The sequence below is a fragment of the Canis lupus genome, chromosome 18 (assembly GCF_003254725.2).
Source record: "Canis lupus dingo isolate Sandy chromosome 18, ASM325472v2, whole genome shotgun sequence".
NCBI classification, from domain to species: Eukaryota; Metazoa; Chordata; class Mammalia; order Carnivora; family Canidae; genus Canis; species Canis lupus.
The window spans coordinates 31768681-31780517 of NC_064260.1; the positions used below are offsets into that span (position 1 = coordinate 31768681).

At 51.2% G+C, this 11837-nt stretch overlaps 1 protein-coding gene and 1 long non-coding RNA gene across 4 annotated transcripts in view; one reads left to right on the forward strand and one right to left on the reverse strand.

Moving 5' to 3' along the window:
• The window catches only part of PRR5L (proline rich 5 like), a 142474-nt gene extending 135592 nt beyond the window's left edge, over positions 1–6882 (reverse strand). The window contains exon 1 of one of the 3 annotated variants that reach the window (XM_049096276.1): positions 6601–6882. The gene's annotated coding sequence lies outside the window, so the exon portion shown is untranslated. The remainder of the gene's footprint in view (positions 1–6600) is intronic. The other 2 variants (XM_049096275.1, XM_025452489.3) reach the window with 2 other exon arrangements.
• An 83-nt stretch (positions 6883–6965) lies between these two features.
• On the forward strand, positions 6966–11733 carry LOC112663493 (uncharacterized). The gene is made up of 3 exons (XR_003139294.3): positions 6966–9326; positions 9949–10033; positions 10136–11733. It is a non-coding gene; the product is annotated as an uncharacterized LOC112663493 (long non-coding RNA).
• The last annotated feature ends 104 nt before the right edge of the window (positions 11734–11837 follow it).

Consider the following 11837-nt stretch of genomic DNA (forward strand, 5'->3'; position numbering starts at 1 on the left):
TTTATCGTTTTTCAATATTTGTTTAATTTGTCATCCCTGCTGAGCCGACTGAGGGGGGCCCGAGGATCAAGGACTCCTGGTTGGAACAACAGCACAGGGTCCACCTCACGTCATGCGTGGCTAATAGTGTGCTGGGTGGGCTGGGAGACGATTGGGAAAGCGATTAGGCGGTGAGCTAACTGTGCCAGGGAGCTTAGGGCATAGGAATGATGATGGCTGCAGGTGAAAGATTCCAACAGCGAAGATAGCAAGTGGCACCAAAAATGATGGGCCGCTGAGGCCAGGACAGGAGAACTGTGAGTCGGGGGTACAGCAGGCTGCTCCTTGCAGGTGGAGGTGATGTTAGGGATCTACTGATCCCATCTCCATGTGTTAGAAAGAGGACAGCTCCACGTCCTCTGACCAGGTCCCCCTTCTCATGCCGACGTGGGGCAGGTTCTCGATGGGGTGTAGCCTAGCACCATCTTTGACTCCTGCACCACATGACCATTTGGTCACCAGGTCCGGCTGATTTCACTCTGAAATAACTCCGTCCTGTCCCTTTCCCCCATCTCCGTGGTTACCATGTTAGTTCAAGTCACCTTCGCCACCCACCTGGGCTCAGGCAACCGCCCCCTAGGTGGCCTTCCTGCCTGGAGTCCTGATTCCCCGCCCAGATCTTTTTCCACAGGGAGCAACGCAGCCCTGAGAGGCAGGGTGGTCCTCGTGGGGTTACAAGCGTGGCCCCGGAGCCAGGCTGCCTGGGTTCCGACCCTGGCTCCTCCAGGTGTGTGACCTTGAGCAGCTACGTCAATGTTCTAGGCCTCAGTTGGCCTGGGCTTTCTTTTCTTTTTTTCTTTTCTTTTCTTTTCTTTTCTTTTCTTTTCTTTTCTTTTCTTTTCTTTTCTTTTCTTTTCCTTTCCTTTCCTTTCCTTTCCTTTCCTTTCCTTTCCTTTCTTTTCTTTTCTTTTCTTTCCTTTTCTTTTCTGGTTCCCTGACCGGGAATCGAATGGTCTGGGCTTTAAAACAGCCGTACTGAGTCCTAGGTGCCTGGAAGCCAGTGAGGATCAAGGGAACTAATACAGATGAAGTGCCTGCCACGGTGGCTGCCCAGCCCGCAGCTCCATACGCCGTAGCGTCATCTTTCTGAAATGCACCCCCTGCTTACACCAAGGTCACGGCGGAGTCCAAACTCGTCCACCCGCCCTTCTCACCTCCTGGTGACTCCTTGACTCCCATTCTACCCTCCCGTTAAATGTCTTTTTTGTTGTTGCTCTTCTAACAAAACAGGCTACCGAGCATTGGCACCCGCCGCCCATTATGTCCTCCCCGAAGTGCTCCCCCCTTGCCCTGTCCACCGACCGTTCATCTCTCCGCTCTTAGACGCTATTTTCTTTGGAAAGCTTCTCTCGCTCAACCGATTCCAACGAGGCGCCCTCTTTTGTGATCCCACAGCACCCCTTCTTCCCCATGGATGCACTTGCTGCTTTGTTCTTTCAAATGTTTATTATGAGAGTTTTCACACAGAAAAACCCAAAGCCACAAGAATAGCGTAATGGGTGCAAGGAACGCTCACAGACTCCCAACGACCGGTCACATGTTCCCATATTTGCTCTCTCCCTTGTGCGTGGGTTCACTTCGTTTCCAAGTAAATCACTGACATCATGATCTTTCACCCCAAAGTATTTCAACTTGCATCTCCAAAAAAGGAAAAAAGCTGAGGAACAGGCTCCCACCTAGAATGCAGGCCCATGATCACACTCTCAGAAACGAATCGTTCTCCAATGTCGCTGAGTGCTTGGCCCCTACCCAAATTCCCCCAGCCCTTTCCCAATTCCCTTTTACAGTCTTTCTGCTACATTTCATTTGAATTGCTCCCTCACTTGGGCTGGAAGCCCCGAGAGGGACGGAATGTGTCCCCTTTGCCTCCCTCTCCTCGGCACTTAGCTCGTGGCAAGCCCCCAGTACCTATTTGTTAGAAGAAAGAACAACCTCCGTGCCCCACTTCCTCCTGCCAAAAAGGGTCTTCAGCCAGTTGCAATCCCAGCCAGCTGTCCCATCCACACGCACACACTCGCTCTCTCTCGCCCCCCCCCCCCATAATGACACAGCGCCACTTCAGTGGGCCAGGTCAGGAACCAGAGGGGCATTCCCGATGCCCCCCCTCGGCTGCCCCATCCAGCTCCCACGCGGTCTCCCACCTACCCCCTTCCCCTCTCCACTCTGGAGGCCAGGGCTATGGGTCAGCCCCTCATCCTCCCTTGCCCAGCTCCCCGAGTCTCAGCTCACCCCTGAGTCTCTGCTGTACCCCTGTCCTGCCTCAGAGCTCTCTCTCTAAAAGGCAACCCCTTTCAAGTCGCCTCTCTGCTTGAAGCCCTGCTGTGTCCCCAGCTGGGCCAGGCCTCTCTGTCCAGCCTCAAGTATTCATCTGGGGGCTCCCACCTTCTTCCTTCTCTCTGTCCTGACTCCTGCACCCCCTACCCCAGATCTCAGACAATTCCAGACCAGGTGCAGGTCGCAAATCACATCATGTTTTTCTTTTCTTTTCTTTTCTTTTCTTTTCTTTTCTTTTCTTTTCTTTTCTTTTCTTTTCTCTTCTCTTCTTTTCTTTTCAAGATTTTATTTATTCATTCATGAGAGATACAGAGAGAGAGGCGGAGACGCAGGCAGAGGGAGAAGCAAGCTCCCTGCGGGGAGCCCGATGCGGAACTCATCCATCGATGTGGATCACACCCTGAGTCCAAGGCAGATGCTCAACCGCTGAGCCCCCCAGGCTTTTTCCATCATGCTTTTCCATATCTCCTTTCCCTCCACTGAAACAGTCTCCTTCCAGTGCCTCACCTTGCTCCGAGAACCCGGACAGAAGCTCAGACCTCACTTTCCCCGAGGCCCATTCAACGAGCCGTCCCTTCCTGGCAGAGGGCCCACAAAGGCCCTGAGCGTGACAGGCATCCACTAAATGATTGCCGAGTGGAAACAGAGCAATATCATCCTGTCCTCTCCTTCTTCCCTGGTCTTCCCGCTGCAGCCCCAGTGCATTCCTGTTCCATTCCCTGTGCCCCCAGACTTCACCCCAGCCCAGCACCCCACTGCCTCCAGAGGGATCCCGGACACAGCCTCAGCATGCAGCTTCCAAACGGCTGCCAAACCCATTTGTCATTCCTCCTTCCCTTCCCTTGGAAATTATGCAAGGATGGGCAATGGCAGGCCTGGGCTGCTTACATTTAAAGAAAATGATTAAAAATCTAAACAGAAAAAGTCAGCTTAAAAATAAATATCTTTCCATTTTGAAGACTTCTTTAGGTAAAGTACCTCCTGGGAGATATGGGGTGAGATGATACAGCCCCTTCTGCCTCACATAAGATTTTCAGAATGCAAGTTTGCTTTCGTGTGCTTCTGCAAAGAAACATAACCCACTGCTATGTCATTACGTCACTGATTAACTTATGCTGGGGGAAGGGCCGAGGGTTCAAGCAGAGACTCATTTGGTACATGGAGCCCATCTGACCCTGGACCTGTGCCCCTGACACCAGCCTCTGCATTCAAACTGGAGCATTCAAACTAGGCAGGGATTTTACCTTTTTACCTTCATAGAATTCTGCTGAGAAGGAAATTCGTCCCAGCACAGAACAAAGTCCAGCAATCCACAGCTCTAAGAAGTCCGGTGGTAGTGACGGCCTAGGGAAGTGACGGTGAATGGCTCAAAGCAGATCTCCATTCCCTGCTCCCCACTGGTTGAGCCATCTACCTTGGGGGAGTTCCTGGACTGTTCTAAGCTCCAGATTCCCTTCCTTCAGCTAGAGGAGGACATGGTCATCTTTCTCATAGGTTCTTCTTGAAAGTTAAAGGAGGCATTATAGGTGTAGCAGGGTGGGAAGGCTATTTTAATCTCAGTTTGAGCTGAAGACATGAGGCATCAGGTGACACATTCCAAGTGAGCTGTGATGCCATCATGCAGGACTTACAAAAAAAAAAAAAAAGGCAGTTTCCCCCTTGTTGGATCATCCCCAGCCTGCAAAGGAGGGCTAGATGAGGAAACAGTGGGAGCATCGAGGAAGGGTTTTGGAGTGAACAACAGGTGTGCTCCACATCCCAACTGCCCATTCTCCACCTCCCAAGAGTGATCTGTATCCTTGCAGCGTGAACGTCACAAGTCCTGATGTGTGCATCATGCCTTAGAAGCCCAAAGTGAAGAGAGATGGGGTGGCCAGCTGGAGTGAGGGGGCCCGGTGGCTTTGGATTTACGGGAATAAGGAGGAGAGGAGGATTTCCGATAAGCCAGAGGTGTGCAACAGGTAACCCGGTGGGTTGTGTAGATCCTCTCTGAGGGGGCCACCAGGAGGAGTGCAAACCCTTCCCCAGATGGAAGCTGACAGTACCTGTTCTGGCTGAATTGTGTGCCCCCCAACTCGAATGTTCAAACCCCGACTCCCAGTATCTCAGAACGTAACTGTATTCAGAGATAGGGCTTTACGAGAGGTGAATGAGTTAAAAGGAGGCCTTTGAGAGGACCCTAATCCAATATGACTTGTGTCTTCCTAAGAAGAAGAGATTTGAACACACAGATATCAGGGACACAGGGACGCACGCAAAGGGAAGGTCGTGTGAAGCAGAGGGAGAAGACGGCCATGCACAAGCCAACGAGAGAGGCCTCAGAAGAAACCAGGCCTGCAACACCTTAGACCTCCAGCCTCCAGAACTGTAAGAAAATTAGTTTCTGTTAAGACCCCCAGTCTGGGATATTTTTTTTGGCAGCCCCACCAAACTTGTTGTAAGCACTGCTCAGACAGTAAGGGATGGAAGAAGGAGTCTTAGGGAGCCAGCTTCAAGGGATCAGTGGTTTAGAAATCCCCAAAAATGAGGAAGGAGGGTGTTCTCTGGAGTATCTATAAAATGGTGCCAAGAGATAAAGAATCAGGTGTAAACGCCCACCAGGCCCAGCCAGCTAACCACAGAATTAACCAAATAAGAACCCCGTGCTCCTCTGCTCCCTCCTCTCCTCCTCTCCTGTGCCTGCCTGGGCTCAGAATCCTCAGTGAGCCAGACGGAAGCATAGGTGGGAAGCAGGAGGCCGACCACACACTCCCTTTCCCTGCTCCAGGCCCCAGCTGGAGGAGGAAGGAGTCTCCCCTTGGAGCAATGTTGGAAGGTCTGGGTTATTCCACAGACCTGACCACAGCCATTACTGAACTGCGACAGTGTTGGAGCTAGAAAGGTAGCCGGAAGCCTCGCGGGCCTGCCCTGATTTTCATCCTGGGGCAAAGAAAGACTGGGACACCACAAGAAAAAAAAAATTGAGGGGCAGTAATAAACAAAAATAAAGTTGGCTTCCTGAATATACTCGAGGAGGCCTGCTTATTTAACATACATCCTCCTACACGTGTGGCAGCTCAGCCCGGTCTCTGGCCAAGCAGGAGATGGCATTTGTGGTGCAATTATTATCATTGCAAATTCCTTCCCTGCCTCCATTGGGCGGTTCCATCTTCACCAAGCAAGGCAAAAGCTATCAACAGACAAACCATTTAAGGCCTCCTGCATTCCCCAAGCTGATAATGTAGAAGTGCAGGTGTCTGACAAAGCCATGGACAGAATGCCACCCTCTATATACCTCATGACCCAGAGGAGGGCACTAACTCCAGGCCAGCCTCGGGGCTGGGCAGGCTTTAGAGTCACACAGCACTGCAGAGAGAACTGAGCTCAAATCCTGCCTCTGGCACGTGGCAGCTGTGTGACCCTGGGAGAGTCACTTAACTCCCCTGGACTGCAATTGCCTCCTCAATAAAACAAAGACCATAAAAGTATCCATTCGGCGGGGTTATTGCGTGGTATAAATGAGGACAGAGATGCAAAAACGCTTGGAACATTGCCTGGCACAGGGCAAAGGACTCAATACATATAGTGTTCACTAAACCTCACTGCCCCTCAAGGTGAAACCTTTCAATAACCGTGATTTATCATAAAGAACATGAGATAAGAAGCATGTGAAGAAAAGCACAGTTTCTAGGGCCAGCCTGCCTGGAAAGGAAGAATGGAAAACACATCTTGGAGGTGTTTGCTATAATTGCCATCAGTATGTTACCTATAGTAACGTGCACACAAGCACAGCACATGCAGGAAGAGCTTAATAATGGCAGCTGTTGGGATCCCTGGGTGGCTCAGCGGTTTAGTGCCTGCCTTCGGCCCAGGGTGTGATCCTGGGGTTCCTGGATCGAGTCCCACATCGGGCTCCCTGCATGGAGCCTGCTTCTCCCTCTGCCTGTGTCTCTGCCTCTCTCTGTCTGTGTCTCATGAATAAATAAATAAAACCTTTAAAAATAATAATAATAACGGCAGCTGTTATTAAGGGAACAGTCATTTCCATAAACCCACACGGGGCCTGAAGTTTCTTGTCACCCACCTACATGAGAGGCACTGAATGAGGGTCAGATAGGCAGAGTGCTCCCCTACCTGGGAGGCTGCAAACTCGCCCTCGGTTGCTTTTGCTTATTGACTCGTTTGCCAACCGGCGGTGGCTCTCTCCAGTTTCTGGAAACAGAAACTCGTCCTCCTCAGGCTGGACCCTCCACCATTGCCTTGGGGCCCCGGCCCCGTCAGCAGCCCTCAGCCCGTCTCCCGTGTTACCTGGTCTGGTTCCTTCCTCCAGGGCAGGTCCCACCTTGCAGGGGGGTGGTGAGGTGCCACGGCCTTCCAGCCTCCTGCGAAGGTGACATTCTGGCGGGCCCGGCTGTCCCCGGGCCTGGGTCTCCACTCAGTTCCCACAGCCCTGGGGCCTGAGGACTGCCGGAGAGGCAGGCGGATGAGATGAAAAGCCCATACCTCCCGCAGGAAATAATTGTCCAGCTGATTCCAGAACTGAAAATCACAAGTATAACGTTGGAGAAAGGAGAGCAAAGTGCCATTCAAGGCCATTGTCACAGCCTCCTCTCTGTGTTATCAGGGGAAACAAAGAGGCCCTGTGTGTGAGGACAATGCCTTGTGTTACCAGCCACTTCTGTGTTGTTCCTGGGGACGGGAGGCTGAGAAATGAGGCCACAGGGCCCTCCCAGCCTGATGCGCTCTGGACTTCCCTAACCGCGACCTCCGGGCCAGCCAGAGCCCAGAGAAGAACTCTGCGGGCTCCCAGCTCCCGGGGTTCCGAAGTGGAGGGAGAGGGGACACTCCCCCAGGAGGGACCAACGGGGTCCCTGCTGGCCTTCCAGGCATCACGGATCGACAAACGGCCTCCTCTCCCGCCCCTCTTCTTTTGCTGCCTTTCAGAGGCTCACCAGGAGTTAGAGCTGAAAAGAATACAGACATCATGTCTCCAAATACATTGGCCATCATCTCCTCCAACCCCCGGCCTCCGGGAGCGGCCCCTGACCAGGACCAGTGCCGGGCTGCGGAGCACGCTAGCAGCGGTTGCAAGGCCAGGTGAGTCATTATGTGGCAGCCTCAACTGAACACCCCCTGACCCCCCAGATGGACCCGGCGCTGCATTATCTGCAAGCTCACAAAAGGACCCCGTTTGCTCCTGCCTTCAAATCCCCCACGGATTTGAGTTCCGTGGTCTGCCACGAATTCCCCACGGATTATGAGTTCATTTTCTGATCTTTAGTTTTCCCACTTGTAATCTGGGAATATTCATGGGTCACTGTGAGGATTAAATGAGTTTACACATGCAAAGCTCTCAGAACAGTGCTCGGCCCAGACCAATCCCGTGAGAAGCATGAATGGGACATGAGATGCCCGCCTGCAACTCGCTTAGGTTCGTGGTGAGACAAGATGCAGAGAGCTGGAAACCCAGCATCTCAAATACAAACGCAGCCTGGCCATCGACTATGACCTAACTTTACCCCATTGGGTCCCCAAGGCAAGTTGGGCACTAACGAATACTCCGCTCCGGCAGAGAGAAGGCAGGTGATGACACGCGGGGCGGGGGTGGGGGGCTGACTGTGACATACATGGAGTGGACCGTGGGGACTTGAAGAGCCCGTGCCTATCTTCAGGGAGGCAGCCAGGACTCAGCTCCAGCCAACTGCTGCAACGTGCAAGGTAGGAGCAGCATGGCTAGGCCTGCCAATTTTTAGAGAAAAGCCAGACCTCTGGATTTTCAGGTCACACTTCCTAATTTTGAAATACTCTGTTAATTAATTAAGACACTGTGAGTGCAAAGGGAGCTCCAGATCATGCAGCCTGTGTTGCGTCATCTGGACACAGGCAGCATGTCCAAGCCAGGGTATGCCTGTCATTTTCAAGTCTTCTGTCCCCAACTTGCCAGCAGTGTCCCGATGAGCTGATCAGGCCACTTCAACACCAACACTTAAAGCAGGTGGCATAAGACCAAAAAGGTGACAGCCCCTTTCTCTGTGGACACCTGCCATCCTCTCCATCCATGGAATGAGGGTGAGGAGAAGGGAAAACAGGAAAATGAGGGGGCTCTCCCTAAAGGACCACAGGCCCCTTGGCCTAATCCACCTCCTGCAGGTGTTCCTCTGATAAAGAAGGCAGCCCAAAGGGAAGACCAGGGGCTTAAGCCCCCAGAATCTCCATCAGTCACCTCAAGTGAACATCAGTAGCCCAAATGATAACATGTGCTGGCTCTGCAAGTTTCAACTCTGAAGCAAGCTTGCTCACGATGAGACACCACTTCACACCCACCAGGATGGCTACAACCAGATGGATGCTAACCGATGTCGGTGAGGATGTGGGGGGATGGGACCCCTCAGACATGGCCGATGGGAAGGTATATGGCACAACCGCTCCGGGAAACAGTCTGGAAGCTCCTCAAAAAGTTAAACACAGGGGATTCCTGGGTGGATCAGTGGTTTAGCACCTGCCTTCGGCCCAGGGCACGATCCTGGAGTCCCGGGATCGAGTCCCACGTCAGGCTCCCTGCATGGAGCCTGCTTCTCCCTCTGCCTGTGTCTCTGCCTCTCTCTCTCTCTCTGTGTGTGTGTCTCTCATGAATAAATAAATAAAATCTTAAAAAAGAAGTTAAACGCAGGGTTACCCCGTGACTCCTGAGTATATATCCCAAGAGAGATGGAAATACAAATCTACACAAAACTCTGTTCAAGAGTGTTCGCAGCAGCATTAGTCATGACAGCCAAAAGGCAGAAAGGACCCAAATATCCATCACTCGATGGATGGATAAACAAAATGTGATCTATCCAGGCAAAGGAAATTACTCAGCCATCAAAAGGAATGACGTACTGTTACACGATACACAATGCAGGTGACCCTTGAGAACGTCAGGCTAAGTGCAAGAAGTTGATGAAAACAACCGCATCTGCCTCCATGTGTATGACGTGACCAGAAGAGATCAATTGAGAGGACAGAAAGGAGATTCGTGGTGGCCTGGGGCTGAGGTACGATGGAGGGAGAAACGGGGAATGATCACTAAAGGGTGTGGTTTTCCTTTTTTGGTGGTAAGTATGGTCTTGCATTGTGGGGATGGTCCCCCAACTCTACGAATATACCCAAATCCACTGAATTGTACACTTCGAGGGGGTAAACTGTATATGTGAATTACCTCCCAATACAGCTAGCAGCAGCAGCAGCAACAAAAAACTCTCAAACTAGGATTGCTGCCTCTACTCACCTTCTATTTAAAAATTCTGCATCCATGCTGCTCTCTTCATATCAGCCCCGCCGGAGAAGACAGGACAAATGCTCTAAAAAGATGCTTTTCTTCAAAGGCTCCGGGCCCATGCGAGGGTGACTAACTAGCCTGGTTTGCTCAGGATCACCCCAGTGTTAGCACTGCAAGTGCTGCGTCCCATGAAATCTCTCATTCTTGGAGAAACCGGGATGGCCGATCACCCTAGGGCAACCCTTTTTCATAGCACGGGAATGCTCTGCCCTTTGCAGCTGCCAAATGGCTAAAACAGAGTCTCCAAATAAATAATCCCGATCTCTTTGGGGTATAAATCATCCTCGAGCTGCCCATAAGGGCCAAAAGGTATTTTAATTGCTGTTTCCATTTTACAGAAGAGGAGAGTGAGGCTCAGGGAGATGAAGTAACTTGCCAGAAGCACACAGGAGCCAGGAATGGAGCCTGAGTCTGTTTCTCAAGGTACCCTTTCCACTCATTATCTTGTCTGTCATCACACCACTGGGCTGATGGTGCAGGAACAACACCCTTAGACTGTTTTTGCTCCCCCCCCCCCCCGGGAAGGTAGTCAGATATCCAGGAAGAAGCAGGAGTTCTCAGCTATGGGAAGACAATGAGACATACGCAGCTCAGCAGTTAACAGCACAGACTCTGGAGCCCAGCTACTCAAGTTTGAATCTGGGCTCTTCCACTACTTAGCTGTGTGACCGTGGGTAAGTTACTTGATGTCTCTCTACCTCAGTTTCCTCCTATGTAAAATGGGAAAAATAAAAATGCTGTGTGTGTTTCTGTGTGTGTGTGTGTGTGTGTGTGTATCACATAAGATCATTATAGGAAATAAGCAAATCAGTAAGTGTGAGCAGATAAGAAGGGAGCCAGGCACATGGCAAGTTCATTAAATAAATGAAAGCAGAAGCTCATATACCCAGAATCGGAAAGAAATCAGGTTAGGCCTAACAAAAACCAGGTAGTGGGACCAAAATCATGGAAATAAATTCTGACATTCTATTCTGTTCCTTTCTGTGAAAACATTTATGGTTTAGCAATTGCTGGAAGCTCTCCAGACCACAGACAAATCTTTAAACGCATCATGGTAGTGGCCGCCTGGGATGACAGGGTACACGGTTGCAGGCTCTATCACTGACTGGAGCCCAGGGGGGTCCCCTCCTATCATACCTGCCCATAAGGCCAGATGTCCTCCCCCCGGGGGGCGGGGCAGCAAGTATCCCTCAGCTCTGCTCTCTGCAATAGGTGTGATCTGCATCGTTTTAAAGATGTGGAAACTGAGGCTCAGAGAAGTTCAAGAATTTGCTCACAGTACAGCTAATAACATGCAGGGTTGGGATCCAAACGTGGGTGGAATTCTAAATCCTCTACGCTGTGTGGCCTCTATGTATTAGTTACACTGCTGTGTTGTAAATCACCAAACTTAGTGGCTTGATGCAACAAACATTTATAATCATAGAGCTCTTCAGAAATCCAGGAGTTTGCTCAGCCGGTGGTTCTGAAACTCTCATGAGGTCGTAGTCAAAATGTTGGCCAAGGCTACAGTCATCCCAAAGCTCTGCGGAGCCTACTGCTTCTAAACTCAGTTAATGAGGTTGCTGGCAGCCTTGGTGTCCTGCTGGCTCTCGGCCAGGGGCTTCAGCTCTTTGCCCACACGGACCTCTCCAGAGGGCTGCTCACAACAGGACAGCTTAGTTTCCCCCAGGGCAAGAGGTTCTAGAAAAAGGCACAGACACAAGAGAGTATCCAAAAGCTGCAATCTGGGCAGCTCAGGTGGCTCAGCACTTTAGCGCTGCCTTCAGCCCAGGTCATGACCTTGGAGACCCGGGATCGAGTCCCACGTCGGGCTCCCTGCATGGAGCCTGCTTCTTTCTCCTTCTGCCTGTGTCTCTGCCTCTCTCTCTCATGAATAAATAAATAAAATTATACAATGGAATATTACTCAAATACCCACCATTTGCTTCGACGTGGATGGAACTGGAGGGTATTATGCTGAGTGAAGTAAGTCAGTCAGAGAAGGACAAACATTATATGTTCTCATTTATTTGGGGAATATAAATAATAGTGAAAGGGAATATAAGGGAAAGGAGAAGAAATGTGTGGGAAATATCAGAAAGGGAGACAGAACATAAAGACTCCTAACTCTGGGAAACGAACCAGGGGTGGTGGAAGGGGAGGAGGGCGGGGGGTGGGGGTGAATGGGTGACGGGCACTGAGGGGGGCGCTTGACGGATGAGCACTGGGTGTTATTCTGTATGTT